This window comes from Dasypus novemcinctus, chromosome 30, assembly GCF_030445035.2.
Source record: "Dasypus novemcinctus isolate mDasNov1 chromosome 30, mDasNov1.1.hap2, whole genome shotgun sequence".
NCBI classification, from domain to species: domain Eukaryota; kingdom Metazoa; phylum Chordata; class Mammalia; order Cingulata; family Dasypodidae; genus Dasypus; species Dasypus novemcinctus.
The window spans coordinates 21109774-21131964 of NC_080702.1; the positions used below are offsets into that span (position 1 = coordinate 21109774).

The following is a 22191-nucleotide window of genomic DNA, read 5'->3' on the forward strand; positions in this document are numbered from 1 at the left end:
TGCCCCTCAGTTCCCTTAGGTAGGCCAAGCAAATTTATTCCATTGTAATTCAAATGACCAAATTAATGAAGTCTGTTTTCTTGGAAACGAGCAAACAAAAATATTAATCAGTCCCATAAGCACTCATAAACCTGTCACAACTAACTCTAGCTGAGAACTGGAAAATTGCAGTGGTGAAATCCCAAAGCAGAATTTAACAGCTGCTGCTTGGGTCCAGAGTAAATGGATTTCCTTCCTGACTTCACCTTTTATTAGTGACTTCAGATATGCTACATAAATTTTCTTTCCTCTGATGCTTCATCTACAAAATGATAATGATAATAGCTTGTATATTATATGGTTTTGTGAGTATAAATATATTGATGAATGCAAATCTAATTGAACAGTACCAGGTGTTGGGAGAAAGAATTCATAATATAAGATTTTATTTTTTCTTACTTTTATGAGTTGTATAATTGAGTGTGAATTGATCCATAATGCATAATATATTGCCTGATGGTGGATATTGCCTACTGATGTCTATTTCCTTTTGGTGATCTCTCTTATCACTTTAATCAAGTCATTAAAAGAGCAGATGATCTCCTTCTGTCATTACATAGAATTGTTTTCCCTTATACACCCTATCACAATATTTTTTTTCACTTAATTATTTTTCATTTTTCTATTGGATATATTCCGTCAGAATCTATCTCATTTATTATTGGTATCACCTATAAGGTGTTCAATATGATGCCTGACATGAAGTTCTCTAACAAAAAAAAAAATTCTGAATGCTTAAAAAAAATATTATTAATGAATTGCAGCTAAAGATCCAAAATTAGTTATATTTATCACAAGGCCCATTTTGGGAATATATTTAATTTCTATATAGTAATTGTGCTGAAACAGCCTCACAGAATATTTTTGTCAAAATCTAAGCAGCAAAAAAGTCTTTTGAATTTCTAATGGACTCAAATTGATGGGCAAACCTATATTGGGAAATATTTAATAGATACTTAAGAGCAAGAAAAAGTCCATAAGATAAACAAGAATAGAACACACTCTGGTAGCTCCATGAGCCATGAGCCTTATTTTACTCCTTTTTCCTAGCACTGACATCCAGAGTCTGGATTGAAGAAGAAGGTCCAGTATTGTCTTCAGATTTACGTATCATATTGACTAAAGGTTGAGAAAAGTTGGCAATTCTTGACAACAATTTTAGTTCTTTGATTTGATTCTGAATTTTTAATATTTTACAATAGGGAGAGCTTTGAGGTACTTGGGTAAATTATGATATTATTTTCATCCAAAAGCTTATGTTCCCAAGATATGAGAAAATCAGGTGATATGCTTCCAAAACTTTGACTAAAGGAACCTGATGTTCTTTTGTGATTCCACAGTAGAATAACTAATTAAAAATAATCAATGGATGTTTAGATTTACCTGAACTAATTGCGTTTCTGAAAGTATCTGATTCCCTGGAAATAAGAAATGTAGCACTATTGAACTTATTTACTATGTTCTGTACTTGTTGATATTATATTAACATCACATTTAATTGGCAAAGTATGTCAGTTAAAATATTTTTGAGATAAATTTTGGGGAAGATGGCAATAGGGATCTCCAGGACATAGTCCTACCACAAATAACTGTTAAAAAGGCAGAAGTATCTGAAACAAATATTTTGAGACTTTAGAAGCCAGAAGAACACAGTTCAACATTGAGGGAAGAGCAGGCCAAAGGGCAGATAAATTGCAGTAAAGACCCATGAATCGGTGTCTCTATGCAGTGGCTACCAGCATCCATATGCACAATCTCATGGTTGGCTGCTGTGGGGTTCAGTCCCTGACTCCTACTGGTGACAAAAAGGGACTTAAAAATCTTCCTTCCAAAGAATAGGGTGGGCATGGCCAATCACTGATAACAGCTTTTGATTAGTGAAGTTGTTTTGCTGGGTCCCAGCTCTGAGGGTGCCATTGTTTCAATACTGTCCTGGACAAAGGTTACAGAAGCCATTGTTCCAGTCCTTCCAGACATCAGCAGAGGAAGGGGAGATTTGTAGACTCAGTGCTTCCTCAGGCTGCAGGTCACATTTTGCTGAAGGGCTGCATTGGCTGGGAATGCCAGGAAAGCTTAGCCACATGAAGCCATCTGAGAAGTTTTGGAACCCCTCCTAATATCCCAAAAAGAAGCATGTTGTGCATGTCTGCACTCCCTCATATGACCATGGCCATGATTTCACTGTGGAGGACTGACTTGGGAATTTGCCTTCCAGGCAAAAGCAGCATGAGACAATAAAATTAATTTTTAAAAAACTATGGTGGTAACTTCTGGGAAAAAGGCCTGCCAGTGTCAAATACACTGTAGAGGGAGAAATGTCCCTTGGGAAGCAGAAAAGGGACCATCAAACTCCTGTAAAGAGAGGAACTCCAAAGCAAATATGCAAGACCCCAGGAAAGCGCAGAGGTCTAAAAAGACATGGAAAGGGCTGCAATTTGCACTCACCTGGGATAGGCCATCCTGATAGCAGGGCTGAAGCTCAAAAAATCTCCCTGTCTTATCACACTAACTGCTTGCAAAACCAAGAAATAGACTGGGGCTAAAGCCTAGAGTTAACATTTTCATATATTAAAATATATACCTTTTTTTCAATACTTGTACATCAGTTGTAATAAATCTACCAACCACATATACAATGTTATTACTAGGGGAAGGGGGAAAGAGGAGGATGTTGGGTATATGGGAGTCCCATGTATTCAGTGCATGACTTTTCTGTAAACTAAAACTTCTTTGAGAACAAAATTTTTAAAAGTAAGACACTGGGGGAATAAATGGAAGACAATGCCACTGTACATAAACAACAACATATCTTATAGTGATGAAAGGGAATGTCAATTTTAAAAATGTTTTTCATTATTTTTATCCCGTATTTTAATATATTTTTTAAAAATTATATTTTATTTTTAAAGCTATCATTCATAGTTTTAGCTATTTTATTGGCTTCATATTTTAAGAAGTTGTGGACCACAGAAGGGTTACAACTGTAGCAGAGAAGGATCCTTGGTATGGGGTATCAGTGATGAGGAATACATGGGAGGAAGCTCACTTGGGCACACATATAAGGCAAATGAATGTGTTCAAATGTGTCTTGGGGCATTGTCATTGTAGGTGAAGATTCGCACAACAAAAAAAGGAATATCAAATTCCCATCCTGGGGAGCTCTGCCATATTTTCTAAGAGATCAGTAAGAATCCCCCAAGCACAAGGGCAATGCCTAGTGAAGGACAGTGGTCCATTGACAGGTCCTTGATACTGATGACTGTGCTTATGAACCTTTAATTTTGAAATGGAAACTTAGCCAAGAGTTGCAGGATACATAAGGTTGCATCATTGGAACCTCCTCATTGTTCAAATGTGGCCTTTCTCTAAGCCAAACTCAGTGTATAAATATATTACCTGTCCCCCAGGATGGACATTACTCCTGGGCATGAGCCTGACTGGAACCAAGGGATTACTACCAAGAACTATTTAGCAATGCAACTGCAAAAAGACCTTGATCAAGAGGTGGCAAGTGTAAAGACAAATGAGTTTATAATGCTAAGAGACTTCAAGGTGCATTTGGAGGTCATTCCAGAGGTTATGCTTATGCACATCACAGCACAATCTCTTTGACTGCCAAAGAAATGCTACCCAAAATAACAGGGCTCCTAAGGGATCTGGAGACATCCAGAGGCTGTAGTCAGAGCATATAGCTCAGGATTTTGGTGTCTTGCCAGTGGGCCCTACTTTAAAATTTATGCTCCCTGGTGTGACAGAGTTGGACTTAATTGTGGTTTCTCTACACATGGCTTTTCTATCCTTCTATTTGAAACTATAATTAGTACTAGAGTTGGTAGGTGTATGTCCAAGAGACTTGTATCTTTGGGCTGTCCATGTGCCAGCTGGGCCCTGAATCTCATCAGAATTACCACACCTACTATCCAATTAATTGGACTCACCCAGGACAACCAAAATAGAGGTGATGATGGACAACTATCGTACCAAGGAACTGAGAGAATCTACAACTGGAAGCAAGAGAGTCCCATCCATTGATCCTAATGATTGCAGCTCTCATTTAGAGGTGGAGTGGACATCACCATCCCAGAATCCTCAGGATTGCGGAATGAACTTTGGACCAAAGTAGACTTATTGGTATTATATTATATACTTATTGTGATTCTAGCAATGGAAGAAATTATATCATTGATGTGGAGGCAGTGGCCACTGGAGTTTCTGAGGACAAGGAGAGGGAAAAACAGGAGTAATATGGGGCATTTTTGAAACTTGTGACTTGTCCTAAATGACATTGCAATGACAGATACAGGCCATTATAAATCTTGTCATAACTTACAGAATTATGTGGAATATTCTTCCATTTATTGAGATACTTTTTGGTTTCTTTTAATGATGTTGTGTGGTTTCCTGTGTACAAGTCTTTTACATAATTAAACTTATTCCTAGACATTTGATTCTTTTAGTTGTTATTGTAAATGAATTTTTTTCCTGATTTCCTCTTCAGATTGCTCATTATTAGTGTACAGAAATGCTACTGATTATTGCATATTGATCTTATATCCCACCACTATACTGAATTTATCAGTTCCAGAAGCTTTGCTGTATATTTTTCCAGGACTTTTTAGGTATAGGTTCTCATGTTCTGCAAAGAGTAAAGGTTTTATTTCTTCCTTTACAATATGGATGCTTTTTAAAATTTATATTTTTTATTTTTAAAAGATGCATAGATCACACAAAATGTTACATTAAAAAATGTAAGATTTCCCATATGCACCACTCCCCACAGCTCTCACTTTTCCCACAATAACTTCTTTCACTAGTGTGGTACATTCCCTGCAATTAATGAAGATGTTTTGAAGCACTGCTACACATCATGAATTATACTTAATACTGTAGTTTACACTTTCTCCCAATCCATTCAGTGGGTTAAGACAGAATATATATAATGTCCTGCATCTGTACCTGCAATCATTCAGGAAAACTTCAAGTCCCCAAAATGCCCTATACCACATCTCCTTTTCCCTCTCTGTGCCTTCAGTAACTCCCATGGCCACTGTCTCCACATCAATGATATAATTTCTTCTATTGCTAGAGCCACGATAATTCTATAGTAGTAGGTCCACTCTAATCCAGATTTTATTCCTCTATCCTGAGGACTCTGGGGTGGTCTACCCATTCTACTTCCCATTGAGATGGGGCTTCAATCCCACAGGCTGGTGGATGGGAATCTCAAGCCCACAGCTGTTGACTGTCTCAGTTCCTTGGTGTGCTGCTTGTCCATTTTCACCTCCTTGTCAGCTGACTTGGAAAGTCCAATAGACTGGAGAATAGGTGTTGCAACACCACTGAGGCTCAGGGCCCAGCTGGTACATAGACAGAGATTCAAGCCTCCTGGGCATACATCAACCCCACAGGAATCACAGGCTCAATAAAAGTGACAGGAGGCATGTGTAGAGAAGTCATATATGAGTCCAACTCCATCACACTCAAGAGCACAAATTCCAAAGAAGGACCCCCTGGTAAGGCACTGAACTCCAGAGCCATCTGCCATAACTGTAAGACCTGGTGTCTCTGTAGCCCTCAGGAGCACCACTACCTGAGTTTGTATCTCTGAGATTCTGCTGAGTAAGGTTGCTTTTAATTAATTTTACTTACCTAAGTCCTTAAGCAAATACTGCTAAAATAATGCTAAATAAGAATGGTGACAGGGGGTATCCATGTCTTTTTTCAAATATTTAAGGGAAAACCTATAGCATTTCATCACTATGATGTCAGCTGTGGGTTTTTCATATACACATTTTATCATGTTGAGGAAGTTCCCTTCCAATTTTATTTTTTAAGTGTTTCATCAAAAATGTATTCTGTCTTATTGAATGATATTTCTACATCAACAGAAATGGTTGTGCTTTTTTTCTCTCTTCAATCTGTTTATGTATTGTTTTATATTAATTTTCTTATGTTGAATCATCCTTGCATACCTGGGTTAAAACCCACTTGATTATGGTGTATAATTCCATTGATGTGTTGTTGGATTTGACTAGCAAGTAATTTGTTGAGGATTTTAGCATCTAAGTTCATTAGAATGTTTCTTCTGTTGTATTTTTTCCCATGTAGCATCTTTATGTGGTTTTGGACTTAAGGTGATGTTAGCATTGTAGAATTAGTTAGGTAATGTTCCCTCCATGTCTATTGTTTTGGAAGAGTTTGAGCATGAAATATGTTAGTTCTTTCTGTAATGACTGGTAGAACCCAACTGTGAAATCATCTGGTCCTAGGCTTTTCTTGATTGGGAGGCTTATGAGGACTAGTTCAATCTCATTACTTGTGACTGGTCTGTTGAGTCTTCTGTTTCTTCTTTCATCAATGTAGTTTGCTTATGTGTTTCTAGAAATTCATCTATTTCATCTAAATTGTCCGCCTTGGACAAAGTAACTGTTACGATACTCTATTTCTGTGGCATCAGTAATGATATTCTCACTCACATTTCTGAGTTTATTTATGTGCATCTTCTTTCACTTTTTCTTTGTTGGTCTAGCTAAAGGGTTACCATTTTTATACATCTTTTCCAAAAACTAGCTTTTGGTTTGGTTAATTCTTTCTAATGTTTCTTCTATTCTCAATTTCACTTTTTTCCTACTCTACTCTTTGTTATTTCCTTCTTTCTGCTAGTTTTGGATTATTTTATAGTCCTTTTTCTTGTTCCTCCAGGTGTGCAGTTAGATCTTTAATTTTAGCTCTTTCTTCTTTTCAAATGTATATATTTAGGGTTGTAAATTTCCCTCTCAGCACTGATAGAGCTGCATCCCATACATTTTGATATATTGCATTCTCATTTTCATTTAATTCTAGGTAGTTACTGAATTTTCTGACAATTTCTTCCTTGACCTATTGATAGTTTGAGAGTTTGTTTTTTAACCTCCACATATTTTTGCTCATTGCATTTTTCATTCTTTATTGATTTCTAACTTCATTCAGCTGTGGTCACAAAAAGTGCTTTTTATTTCTATCTTTCTAAATTTGTTGAGACGTTTTCTATGACATTGCATGTGGTTTATCCTGGAGAATGAAGCTACAATACGTGACAAGATGTATATCCTGCTCTTTTTGAGTAGAATGTTCTTTGTAAGTCTAGTATGTCTAGTTCGACTAACGTACATATTTCTTTTTGAGCCTCTGTTGAGATGTTCTAATGGTGATAATAGTATACTGACATCTCCCTACTATGATTGTTGAGGCATCTTTTCTTCCTTTAGATTTGCTAATATATGCCTCAAGTATTTTGGGGATCCTTTGTTCAGTGCATAAATTCTTATGATTATTCTATCTTCTTAGTAGATTATTCCTCTTATTAATATCTAAGGTCTTTCTTTTTCTCTTACAACAGTTTTGAATTTAAAGCCCTATTTACCTGATAGTATAACTAATCTTTCCCTTTTTTGGTTAATGTTTGCATGTAAAATTATTTTCCAACCTATCACTTGAAACTTCTTTTAATCCCTGGATCTAAGGTCAGTTTCCTGTAGACAGCATATAGTAACTTTATATACATATATATAAAGAAGGAATAAAACTTTTAAAAGGTGAGAAAAAAACAGGAAAAAGTAGAATAGAATGTAATATAATAGAATGCCAAATAAGTGATTAGCAATTTTAAAAAGGCAAAACAAGGAAAGATAGAAAGGAAGGAAGAAGAAAAGAATGAAATGAAAGAAAGAAACATTAAAAGAACAAGGAAAGAGGAAAAAATGAAGACAATAAAATATAATAAATTAATGATGAAAAGGGAGGAAAATAAAAATGTTAAAAAATAAGAGACCCTTCCCCCCAGCGTGGCACATGACTCCTGGGGATGAGCCTCCCTGGCGCCGAGAGATTACTACCAAGTACCACCTGATGATGTAACTAGAAAATGACCTTGAATAAAAGGTTGAACTCGGACCAGTAGAATATCTCTGTCTACATATAATAACAGGAGTTAAAAATGCTTTTTGACCTAAATCAAGGGGGAAATGGAAAGGACAAATGAGTTTATATGGCTATGAGTCTCTAAAAAAGAGCCAGGAGGTTATCAGAGGGGTTGCCCTTAGGCACACATGCGCAGAGTCCCAGAGACAGGTAAAGTAGATACAACCCCAGGTATTGGTTCTTCTGAGGGCTACAAAGACCCACAGGTTTTATGGTCATGGCAGATGGAGTTCAGTGCCATGTCAGTTGGCCCTTCTTTGGAGTTGGTGTTTCTGTGTGATGGAGCTGGACACAGAAGTGATCTCTTTTCACAAGCCTTTCATGTTAACTTTACCAGAATTGTAGTTGGTGCTGGGGTTTAATATAGTCCCAGGGGATCTGAATCTCTGGACTGACCATATGATAGCCAGGCCCTGAGCCTCAGTAGACTTCAGCTACTACACTCTGGTTTATTGGACTTACCCCACTCAGCTAACATGGAGGTGAAGAAGGTCAACCACCACACCATGGGGCCAAGAGTGCCTACAACTGAAAGCAGGAGGATTGCATCCAGCATCCATGTGGAATCTAAGCCCCCTCTTGATACAGATGTGGAGTGGACACAACTAATCCAAGGTTCACAGGCTGGAGGAATAGAATATGGATTAGAGTGGACTTACTGATATTCTATTCATGAATTATTGTGATTAGTAATTGAAGAAAATGTAGCATTGGAGGGACGAAAGTGGCCATGGTGGCTGCTGGGTGTGGGGAATGGGAGGAAGAGATGAGATGTGGAGGCGTTTTCAGGGCTTGGAGTTGTCCTGGGTGATGCTGCAGGGATAATTACCAGACATTGTATATCCTCCCATGGTGCACTGGATGGAATGTGGAAGAGTGTGAGCTATGATGTGGACTATTGACCATGAGGTGCAGCGAAGCTCCGAGATGTATTCACCAAATGCAATGAATGTCTCATGATGATGGAGGAGAATGTTGCTACAGGGGGATCAGTGGGATGAGGGGAGTGGGGGGTATATGGGGTCCTCATATTTTTTTAATGTAATATTAAAAAATGAATAAAGACAAAAAATTAAAAATTTAAAAATTTAAAAAAAGGAGACATGAGAAATGAGAGTAGAAGTAAACAGGAGAAGATGAGATGAAAATAAGGAAGTGGAAATGAAAAATAAGCAAAGCAAAACAAAAGGAAAATTCTGTGTCTTCATCTCAGACCACCAAGACTGGCTAGGCTCTTTTATCACCCCTACCCCCCAACACACACAGAGTAACAGTCCTCCTTCTCAGGCCTTCAGAGCCTCAATAGTTCACTCCTCTCCAGCTGCTTGTACCTCTCCACCAATTATTCACAACCAGCCTCTCTGCCGATACCCTGAAGAAAAAAAGGAAATAGGAAAAAAAGTGGGGTAAAAACCTCTGGCAAAATTCCTTCAGCTATCCCCATGGCTTGCCCAGTTTTCCCCTACTCTAAACATGTTGGGCATAGACCAACGGATAGGATCATTCCTCAGCAGCACTTGTCCTGCCTCCCACAGAGCCAGCTCTGTGGCTCTCCATCCTCCAGAACTGCCTGGGCAGTTTTCTTCTCCTTTGGACTGGCTGGTATGCTCCCTTCTTCCCCGTGGCTGGTTGGGCCATTCCCCTTTCTCTGGTGCCCAGGTAGGAAATCCCCCTCCCCAGTCTCCCTTTCCTCACCCACATGCCCAGCAAGCCTGCCTACCTTCCCACAATTTCAAGAGGAAGAGTGCAGACTACCATTCCCTACTTAGCCATAATGGATCTCATTTCTTCTTTTCTAATGTAAGCCTATAGGCTATATGTTTGCCCCTCAGTGCTGTCTTCACCGTTTCCCATAACTGTTGATATGTTGTGTTCTCATTTTCATTTACCTGGAGTTTTTAACTGATTTCTCTTGCAACTTCTTTGACCAACTGGTTAAGAATGTGTTAATTTCCATATATTTTTGAATACTCCAGTTCTTCACCCATTACTGATTTCCACATGCTTTCCATTTTGGTCAGAGGAACTGCTTTGTATAATTTCAGTCTTTCTAAATTCACTGAGTTTTGCTCTATGAACTAACATGTGGTCTATCCTGGAGAATGATCCATGAGCACTTGAAAAGAATGTATATGTTGTTGTTTGAGGATTCCATGTTATGTATATGTTATTTGGTCTACTTCAGTTATATTATTCAAGATCTCTGTTGTTCTTATTGATTCTCAGTATAGACGTTCTTTCTATTGCTAAGAGTGGTATAATAAATTCCCTCACTATATTGCAGAGGCATTTATTTCTTCCCTCAATTTTGCCAGTGTCTGCCTTGTATACTTTGGAGAACCCTGGTTAGATGCAAAGTTTAGGGTTGCTCTTTCTTCTTGGTAAATTGACCCCTTTATTAATATATAGTGTCTCTCTTTTTCTCTTGTAACAGTTGTGCATTGAGAGTCTATTTGCCTGATAGTATTTTAGCTATCCCAGCTCTTTTTCAGTTACTGTTTCCATGGAAAATCATTTTCCACCCTTCCACTTGCAAGCTATTTGTGTCCTTGGTTCTATGTGAGTCTCCTGTAGACAGCATATTGTTGGATCATATTTTAATCCATTCCACCAGTCTGCAACTCTTAATTGGGGAGTTTTATCCATTAACAAGCACTTGTATTACTGCAAAGGCAGAATTTTTTTACTTCAAGAATTTTTCTTCAGGGTTTTATAGGTCATATCTTAAGATATTTTTCTTTCTTAACCTTTTAGTTACCCTTATTAATAAACTTCATTTTTACTCTTCCTCCAAACCACTCTCTCCTGTCTTTTCCTTTCAGTCTGCCAAACTCCCTTTAGGATCTCTCGAAGGGCAGGATTCTTTTTGACAAACTCTAAATTCTGTTTATATCTGAATATTTTGATCTCTTCCTCATTATTATTTTTTTTTAATTTTTTTATTTTTTATTGAATTTGTAATAATATTACATTAAAAATATATATGTGAGGTCCCATTCAACCCCACCCCCCCACCCCCCCTCTCCCCCCCCCCCCCAACAACACTCGTTCCCATCATCATGACACATCCATTGGATTTGGTAAGTACATCTTTGGGCACCTCTGCACCTCATATACATTGGTTCACATCATGGCCCATCTTCCTCATTATTGAAAGACAGTATTGCTTTATACAGAATTTTTTTAATTGAGATTATTTATTTATTTATTTAATTACCCCCCCCCCCCCCGGTTGTCTGTTCTCTGTGTCTATTTGCCACGTCTTGTTTCCTTGTCCACTTCTGTTATCATCAGCGGCACCGGAAGTGTGGGTGGCGCCATTCCTGGGCAGACTGCGCTCTCTTTCGCGCTGGGCAGCTCTCCTCACAGGCGCACTCCTTGCGCATGGGGCTTCCCCACGTGGGGGACACCCCTGAGTGGCACCGCACTCCCTGCATGCATCAGCACCACACATGGGCCAGCTCCACATGGGAGAAGGAGGCCCGGGGTTTGAACTGCGGACCTCCCATGTGGTAGACGGACGCCCCAACCACTGGGCCAAGTCCGTTTCCCTATACAGAATTCTTAGATATAAGTTTTTCTTTCTGTATTTAAATAAGTTAAACCGTTGCTTTCATCCCTCCATCTTTCAGATGAGAAACAAGCACTTAATCTTATCACATGTCCCTTGTATTTGATGTGTTGATTTTTTCCCCCTGCTTTCAGGATTCTCTCTATATTTAGAATTTGACCATCTGACTAATATGTGTCTCTGAGAAGTTCTGCTAGAATTAATTCTGTTTGGAGTATGTTGCACTTCTGTCCATCTGTGTACCTCATAATAGTTGGGAACTTTTTCATCCATTATTTTCTCAAACTCTCTGCCCCTTTTTATTTACCTTTTCTTCTGCCTCTGGGACTCTCATAATGTGTATGTTTATGCATTGGATCCTGTTATTTAATTCCCTGAGACCCTGCTCAATTATTTCATTTTTTCTCTATTTGTTCTTCCATCTGTGTTATTTTGGATGTTTCATCTTCTAATTCATTAGTGCTTTCCTCTGCCTGCTCAAATTTTCTGTAGTGTGATATTTTAATTTCTTCTGTACCCTTCACTAACACAAGATCTATTATTTTTCTATGTATGTTTAAAATTTCTTCTGTAGGCACACCCAGTGTCTTAATATCCTTTACCTCTTCCTTCATTCCTTGAATTGATTTAGGAGATTTTAGTGGACATCTTTAATTCGTTCTGTGTTTCCTATGTGCTTTTACTTTGTTCCTTTTATTCTGCCACATCTTTTTTCTTAGTATGACTTGCCATTTTAGCTGATGTCTAGACATGTTTATTTTGATCAGTTTATTGTTAGTCACTTTCTCAGTTGGCTATTTTTTGTTGTTTGGATTTGTGTTAATGCTATTTTGATACTCAGTGTAATTCATTCTAAATTTTTAGAACTGCCTGTGTTTAACTGGTAAAATCCAGACCATGTACCCATGAAAGTGGCACAGATCAGTCCAAAAACTAAATTCCTCTACTTTGGCCTCTCTCAGTCTCCACGTCCTCACTCCCTCCTAGATCTTGTATTGTGGTTCCCTGGCTCCAGAATCTAAGAACTGCTGACTCTTTTCTCCGTGTCTGCCTGTGCCTGCCCATAACAGTGAGGCTTCCCTCAGAAACTACCCAGTCTTTCCCCCCTACTCCCAGCATGGTCTATCTGGCTAGCCTTGCCACATGCCCTGTGCACCCACCACTTCCCCACACACCCAGTAAGGTCCCCCTCATTGGTCATTCATGTGCTGCTCACCTGCTGCTTCTACCCATATTTGGCAAGTGTCCCTCCTTGCCAGTCTCCTGGGTGCCACTGGTTACCCCTGTGCACAACAAGACTTCCTTCTTGGCATCTGTGTGCTGCTTGCCCCATGGCTCTGCCAGTTTCCCCATGCCCAGCAAGTCCCTCACTATGGGGCTGTCCATGCACCATTCAACCTGTGGTCCCACACTTTCCCCCACATCCTGCAAGTCCCCCACTCATCTGCTGCTTGCATACCATTCATCTTGTGCCCCACCACTTCCTTTATGGACCAGAGACTTCCTGTCTTCTTTCCACTTCTTGAGGACAGCCAATTGATTTCTGATAATGGGGGAGAACATTTTCCTTAACAAATTACTCTGGGGAAAAAAGCTTACATGCAAACAAAAACAAAAACAAAACGGTTTACCTCTACCTCACACCATATACAAAAATTTACTCAAAATGGATGAAAGATCTAAATATAACAACTAAAACTAAAGAAGCCCTAAAAAAATATAAAATGTGAGGAAATATTTCAGGACTTTGTGTTAGGCAAAGGTTTCTTAGACATTACAATAAAAGAAAAAAATGTATATAAATGAGACTTCATGCAATAAAAGAAAAATATATAAAATGAGAATTCATCGAAGTTAAAAACTTTTGTGTGTGTTAGGAAAAAAACCTAAGAATAGGAGAAAATATTTGGAAGCCACATATATTATAAAGGATCAAGATCCACATTATAAAAGAAATCCTACAATTCAACAACAAAAGACAACCCAAATAAAAAATGGACAAGGGTCTTCAATAGACATTTCTTCAGTGAAGATGTACAAGCACATGAAAAGACAGCACCTTTAGACATTTGGAAGATCCAACTGAAAACCAACATGAAATATGATTTTACACCCATTACTATTTATAAAATGAAAAATATATGTTGACAAGAATGTGGAAAAATTGGAGTCCTGATATATTTTTGTTGGTTATGTAAAATTGTATAGCCATTGTGAAAAAGAGTTTGGCATTTCCTCAGAAATGTAAATATAGAATTACCATAAGGCCCAGAAAAACCACTTCGAAGTATATACACAAAAGAACTGAAAACATGGAACTGAAATGATATTTGAACAGCAATGTTTGTAGCAGCATTATTCACAATGGTCAAATAGTGAAAACAACCCAAATATCAATCAATGGAAGATTGGATAAACAACTTATGGCATATATATACAGTAGGATATTATTCAGCTCTAAAAATAAATGAAGTTCTTCTATATCCTACAACATTGATGAACCTTGAAGAAATTATGTTGAATGAGGTTAATCAGACATGAATGACAATTCATATGCAAATTATCTCACATATGCAAATTTAGAGAGTCAGAAATTAGCAATTAGCAATTACCAAGGGTATGGATGAGAATGGGGAATGGAAAGTTGAGATGATGGATATGTTTTGGTAATTCTTGTGGTGATGGAGCACATTATGAATGTATTCATCACTGCCAAACTGCACACTTAAATGCTATTGAAATGATTAATTTGGTTATATATATAGTTGTCTGTATGTATACATATGTAACTAAAATTTAAAGAAAATTAGACAGTACAAGACAAACAGTAAATCCTAATGTAATTAATGGAACTATAGTTTATTATATAATTGTAATACTATCAACTTATCAATTGTTAGAATCATACCACATTAATGAATATTATTAGTAAAATGAAAAAGCTGTTTATGTGCATTTAGAATGGTATATGTGAAGTATTTTCTTTATGGTTTTTCTGTAAATCTACAATTGCTCCAATAAAAAAAATTAGAAACATCCAAACAAAAAGAAATGTATTAAGATTCTATATAAGTTGATGATGTAACTAGAAAATGGCCTTGAATAAAAGGGTCAACTCGGACCAGCAGAATATCTCAATCTACATATAATACCAGGAGTTAAAAATGCTTTTTGACCTGAATAAAAAGGCGAAATGGAAAGGACAAAGGAGTTTATATGGCTATGAGTCTCCAAAGTGAGCCGGGAGGTTATCAGAGGGGTTGCCCTTATGCACACCTGAGCAGAGTCCAGAGACAGATAAAGTAGATACAACCCCAGATATTGGTTCTTCTGAGGGGTACAGAGACCCACAGGTTCTATGGTCATGGCAGATGGAGTTCAGTGTCATCTCAGTTGGCCCTACTTTGGAGTTTGTGTTTCTGTGTAGCTATCCCTGAACTTAGGTGTGATCAGTGTCCACAAGTCTCTCTTGTTACTTTTACTGGAACTGTAGTTGGTGCTGGGGTTTAATGTATACCAGGGGACCAGAATCTCTGGACTGACCATGTGATAGTCAGGCCCTGAGCCTCAACAGACTTGCAACTCCCACACTCTGGTTTATTGGACTTACCCCACTTAGCTAACATGGAGGTGAAGAAGGTCAACCACTACACCAGGGAGCCAAGTGTGCCTACAAATGAAAGCAGGAGAATTGCATCCAGCAGCAATGTGGAATTTAAATCCCCTCTTGATATAGATGTAGAGTGGACACAACCATTCCAGGTCCACAGGATGGAGAAATAGAGTATGGATTAGGGTGGACTTACTGATTCATGAACTATTGTGATTAGTAATCGAAGAAAATGTGGCATTGGTGTGGAGAAAGTGGCCATGATGGCTGCTGGGAGTACGGAGTGGAAGAGATGTGATGTGGGGGCATTTTTGGGACTTGGAATTGTCCTGGGTGGTGCTGCAGGGATACTACTGGACAGTGTATGTCCTCCCATGGCCCAATGGGTGGACTGTGGGAGAGTGTGGGCTATGATGTGGACCATTTACCATGAGGTGCAGCGGTGCTTAGAGATGTATTCACCAAATACAATGAATGTCTCATGATGATGGAGGAGGTTGTTATTATGGGGGGAGGAGTGGAGTAAGGGGGGTGGGGGGTAAATGGGGACCTCATATTTTTTTATTGTAACATTAAAAAAATAAAGACAAAAAAAAAAAGATTCTATATAAAGAGTCCAAGGAGCCATCTAATATGTTAAGACCTGAAAATGTGAAAGATAAAAAAAATCTGGACAAATATCATAAGAATATTAATTGAATAGGTTTGAAATGCAACTGGATGCTAAGAAAATATCTAATACCCATTAACAGAAAACAGAAAATATAAAATGGAACTTTAAATGGAACAATTGAAAATAATATGAAATATAAACATAGGAGATATGCAACAAATCTATATGAGATCTCCTGTATAAAATTATAGATTTCATTGGGAGTTATTAGAAAATAAATTAATGAAGAGCTTGATTGTATTTATGAATTGGAAGACAATATTATAAAGATGTAAATGATACTAATTTTAAAACGATAACAATATAATAATCTCAGGGTATCAATTGTTTAGTATTTGACTAGTAGGCCATAAAAATTCATATGAAAGCAAATAATCTATACAATTATAAGGAAGAAAAAGTTATATGATTTTAATTAACATGTATAAAATCTTGCTATAAAATAATAGTAATTAAACATTGTGCTATAGGGATGGGAGCAACAGATTAGAGGGTACATATAAGAAGACTCAAGTGATTAAAGATGCAGCTCTGTTAAGTGTAGTAATACTGTGTATATTTTAGTATATGGTGCCAAGACAAGTAGATAAAAATATATTAAAAATCAAATGGTATTCATATTTCCCAACCTGTTCCAAGTTAACTCTAAGTATACTGAGTAATAAAGTATGAAAAACAATATTATATTTTGGAAGAAATCTTCAGAACCTTAAAGTGAGAAAGAATTACACAAAGGGAGGTAGAGAAGGATAAGGATGAGGAGGAAAGAAAATATTGGGATTTTTTTGTGTGAATTTAATTGCATTAAGGTGAGGAGTATTTCTTCCTAGATGCAACATAAGAGCACCTAAACCCACACCATAAATCAAGTGAAAATAGATGTCACTTATAAGGCTAAGAAATGCATTTGAAGAAGCACTAATATCTCATTTACAACTAATGACATTCATACTGAAGGCAAATAAAAAGTATAACTTCAGTAAGGTAATGCAAAAAATTCAATAGATTGTAAAATAATCTGGGAATACCAATTGTTGCTGTGGATGTGGAGCAAAGGAACTGGACATAGATTATTGGTGTGTGTGTTTAAGTTGGAACAGAAACTTTGGAAAACTGTCTAATACTGTTTCAGTCAGCTCTGACCATGTTAATTTGCAGTCCCCACTAAGTCTTAATTCATGATGCTGAGAGCAACAGATAACTTTTTACTTATGACACATGTTCCATGTGTGTTGGCTGTGACTTTGCTACAACATTTCAGCTATTTGTCCAGGCTGCTGGAGCAGCTTGTATATGAGATGTTACTGGTTCTTGTGGCAGAATGAGAAGTTATTGTAAAGACACACCTGTGGCCTAATCTGGCAATAATGAATTAGGACATTATAATGCACTCTTACAAGGGCACAGAAGAGAGGAGCAACTCAAAGGACATTGATATTTTGAATAAAGATTCAAACTAGGCTTTATATATTAAATTTCAGAAACACATGCTATGACCCTGCATTTCCAGTAAGGAGAGTGGTTATCTTCATGGTGGAAAAAAAGCTGATGAAAAATGAGATACACATAGAAAATCTCTAGGATTCTGAGGTGATTACATAGCCTACATGTCTGAAAGCATGACACTTCCCCAAAGGTTGAACAAAGAAACCACATGGATATGAGAGTAAAGTGAGATAAAGACCTTCACTGCCTGCTGATCAAAGCACCACTTGCTCCTTCAGCATTCCAGTAAGCCATAACTCCCTAACTCACTACTCCCTAGCCATACAAGGGAAAGATTTCCCCTGTAGGGCTTCCTTGGCTCTTGCACCTCAATCAGACCCTCAAAACCCTCCCACCAACTATCATTTCTCTGCCTAGGAAAGTCCTGTATAAATCCTTATTCCCCCTTCCAGGAGTGTGCTAAAGTCTATTCTTCAGACACCCTCCATTGGTAGAGCTTCCAATAAACTTTCTGCCTGCAGTCAGTCTTGATGTCTGAGTGAGCACCGTCTTTTTCTCCAACAGTTAATGTTTGTCCAAAAGTCACCATATATACATTAATATTTATTCATTTATTTGAAGTTACTGTAAAATCTTGAATTACATTTGCCCCTGATTTCTGAAATGTGTTGGTTCTAATTTCATCAATATTTGTTCCAGATACTTTTCTGGCAAACCAGACAATGCTGTGGGGTTCTTATGGAAGGAGGGAGTTGAATCAGTGGAGCATCGGAAGGAATACTTGGCAGAAAGTATTGGCAGAAACTGAGGTTTTGAATGAGAATAAACATAAATCATTTTTCATATATTTCACCCATGTGGGTGTTGGCTCACAACCTTCTTCTCCCTTTCTATTTCCTGTAAAATGTATTCATCAAATGCAAAGAATGTACCACACTAATGAAGTTGATGTAGGAAAAATGGGGGATATGGGAAGTGGGGCATATGAGAATCTCCTACATTTATTTTAGATTTCATGTATTTATCTTTTAAAGATACATATATCATACAAAATGTTGCATTAAAAGTATAAAAAGATCCCACATACCCTTGCTCCCCACCCTCCCATATCACCAAACACTTTTTATTGGTGTGTCACATTCATTGCATTTGATGAATACATTTTGGACACTGCTACACAGCATACAGTTTACATTGTAGTTCCTTCCATTGCTAGAGTCACAAAAATTCTATAGTATAATACCTTTAAGTTCACGCTAATCCATATTTGATTCCCCCATCTTGAGGACCCTGGGATGGCGATATCAACTCCACCTCTAACTTGAGAGAGGGCTTAGATTCCATATGGTTGATGGATGGAATTCTCCTGTGTGCAGTTGTAGATTCTCTCAGTTCCCTGGTGTGTTGGTTGACCATCACCACCTTCCTGTTAGTTGACTGGGTAAGGCCAAGGAACTGGAGACTAGGCGTTGCAGCTCTGCTGAGGCTCAGAGCCATCTGACACACAGTCAGTCCAGAGATTCAAATCTCCTGAGCATAAACCAAACCCAGTGACAACCCCAGCTTTAGTAAAAGTGACAGAAGAGGCATGTGTAGAGAGGTCACATCTGAGTCCAACTCCATCACACTCAGGAGCACAAATTCCAAAGCAGGACCCACTGGCAAGGCACTGAACTTGAGAGCCATTTGTCATAACTGTGAGACGTGGCCCTCTCCATAGCCCTTAGGAGCACCACTACTTGGAGTTGTATCTACTTTGGCTGTCCCTGAGATCCTGCTGAGATGTGCATAAGCATGACCCCTCTGATGACCTCTCAACTCACTTTGAAGTCCCTTAGCTATATAAACTCATTTGTCTTTACCATTTACCCCTTTTATTCAATGTCTTTTTCTAGTTGCATCACAATCTAGTGCTTGGTAGTAATTCTTCAGCATGAGGGAGGCTAATCCCCAGGAGTCATTTGAGCAACATGGAGGCTCTCAGGAGGTAACTCTTAGGTACCCTGCAGCTCTAGACCTAGTTGAAATCTCAACCACACAGACTCATAAGCATAGTCATCAGTATCAAGGGCCCATCATTGTGCGATCCTTTTTCACTGGTCTTCACCCTTTCACTTGGGGAAATGTTGCTGCTACATTGGGGAGTGCAACAGAGTTCCCCACTCCTATATTTTTAAGGTAACATTTTGTGTGATCTATGTATCTTTTAAAAATAAATGAAAACTATATTTTAAAAAAGAAATCATTTTTAAGTGGCCACAAGTGTGCTGAGACACTAAATGGAAAAGTTTGACAGTTTAAGATATCTATTTAATATATTCAAAGACACAAAAGATAATTTTGCATTTGGATTGTGCTATGAGAAACCAAAGATAAAAAATACTAGGGGTTATTATATATGAATAGAATTCCTTAATCAGAAGTTCATTTCATATGTTTGAAGAAATTTTGAAGAATATTTCCCATAATATATATTTATAATAAAAATATATTGAAAATATGGACAAAATTAATGATACAATTCCTGAGATAAAAATGTAATTGATTAGATATTACATAAAATCCACAGAAAAAAAATTTCAGGAATAGAAAACTTAAGTTTTCTATTTAAGATAGTGTGCACATACCAGCCATATTCATTAAACATACACTTAGAAATAAATACTGAATATCAAGAAATGCATGAAATAAAATCTGTAATATCAAGAAAATGAAAGAATTAGAATATGAAGACTATTCGATTTCTATAAGGAGCCACTGAGAAATAGAATTCAATGGATGAAGACAGTCAAATATCTGGAGGGAATTAATTCAACAGGAATTATTAATGTGAATATAAACATAAATATAGGGAAGTGTATATGGCTCAACAGATAGAGCTTCCACCTCTCATACAGGAGGTCCAGGGTTTGAAACCCAGGGTCTCCTGACCTTTGGTGAGCTGGCCCACATGGAGGGCTGCCATATGCGAAGAGCTTCACCCTGCACAGGGGTGCCCCCTGTGCAAGGAGTGGCCCCCACATAAAGTGCAGCCCAGCGCAGAAGGACAGACCTACCAGGAGTGGTGCCACTGCCCACATGGAGAGCTGATGCAGCCAGATGACACAATGAAAGAGAGACACAGAGAAGAGATAGTATGAGATGCAGAAAACTAGGGAGCTGAAGTGGAGCAAAAGAATCATAGGCTCTCTCCCACTTTGGAAGGTCCCAGGATGGGTTTCCGGAGCCCCCTAATGAGAATACAACAGACACAGAAGAATACACTGTGAATGGAAACAAAAGGTAGACAATGAGAGGGGAGGAGTGAGGGGGAGAAATAAATAAATATATATATATATATAAAAATATAAATAAGACATAGTGAAATATAAAGACATTGTCACATATGCATATTCAGAAAGGGTATAGCTAATCTTTGTAAGTTTGTTAATTGAACATATAATCAGTGATGCCTTTAAACAGGAAAAAGCTAGAAGAAAACTCAGGTAGGGACAATTAAATTTTACAAAGAAATATGATGGTTCTCTCAATTATCAAATCATTGAAAATACAAGTTTATATTTCAGACACTAGATGAACATGAGCAATGTTCAAATTATTCCTAGGATTATGACTTTTGATGAAAGGAGGGCAGAGTTCATCACCAACTTCTTGCTTCTATGTCTGATAATCCATACTGAACCATAAGGAGACTGTAAACTGTACAACTTGCAGCTGAATATAAATGAGCTTAAGTTTCTACGAAGTACACATTTTCTACATAGCATCCTGGAGTTAAAAAGGAAGCTGTCAAAGAATTAAATTCTTAGATATAAAGGGGCTAATATATTCTTAGGCTATCAGAGTGCTAGCAAAGCCTTGAGGAATCAGAAAAATAAAATGTTTGCTCTTCAGGGTATGATGTTTATATTTTACTTATGGGAAAAGTGAATCACATAGTATTAAAAAGACTGCTGTTCTACAGACAAATCCAATATCATTTATTGGATTTTACAACTAATGAATCCTGTTTTTTCTCATGCAGAAGCTTGAATGAAACAAGAGTAGCATGCAACTTTACACAGAGATAAGTAAAACCTAAAACTTGCAAATTGTATTGTATTAAAGTTCAGGGTTTTTATATGCCCATTTTGAACGAGGCAGACAAATATGAAGTATTCCAGCAATGATACAAGTGTCTGTGCTATACCCATGTTGAGTCCTCAATTCCATAGTTGTCTCTTAGTTCTAATATCTTATTTTGAGCAGACGTGTATATGCATGAACCAAAGAGAGCAATTTAAAAAGCATATTTCTCTAAACCAAAACACTCAATGTTTTCTTCCAGGGTGGCAGTATCCAGTACCTTGGAAATACATAAAAAGTATAGACACCTGTTTAGGCGCTGATGTAGAAGGCCCAGTCTTTTTCTTATGGTGCCATATCCTGCTTTTTGCTCTAAACCATCATAATAATTTTACAAAACATATTTTAGAATTTGAAAGCCTATTCTAAAAGAATATGTGAATTACCCAAATGTAGAATTAAGAATGAAAAATTATGACAGCTTTTTCTAGCTTCCTGTCATGTGTTCATGACAAGATATGTACAGATCAGAAAGGTTTAGATATTTTATAGGGAAAGATTCAAATTAAAAACATACATAAAATATAAATTATACTTCTTTGTCATTGTATTCTAAGTTGCTTTATTTTTAACCAAAGAAAGCATTCCTTGGGACCTAAAAACATCTGTTGAACATTCTGCATAGAGCAGTGTTAATCTCTCTGTTCCGCAGACTATAGATGAGGGGCTTTATTAGTGGGGGCACCATGGAGTAGAACATGCCTGTGAGCAGATTACCAAGATATGTTTTATCTGGAATGGGTCCTAAGTTAGCAACAATTCCAGAAA

General features: G+C 37.5%; 1 long non-coding RNA gene across 1 annotated transcript in view; it reads right to left on the reverse strand.

Moving 5' to 3' along the window:
• LOC139437870 (uncharacterized) overlaps window positions 1-22191 on the reverse strand; it is a 121465-nt gene that overhangs the window by 26058 nt on the left and 73216 nt on the right. The window lies entirely within an intron of this gene.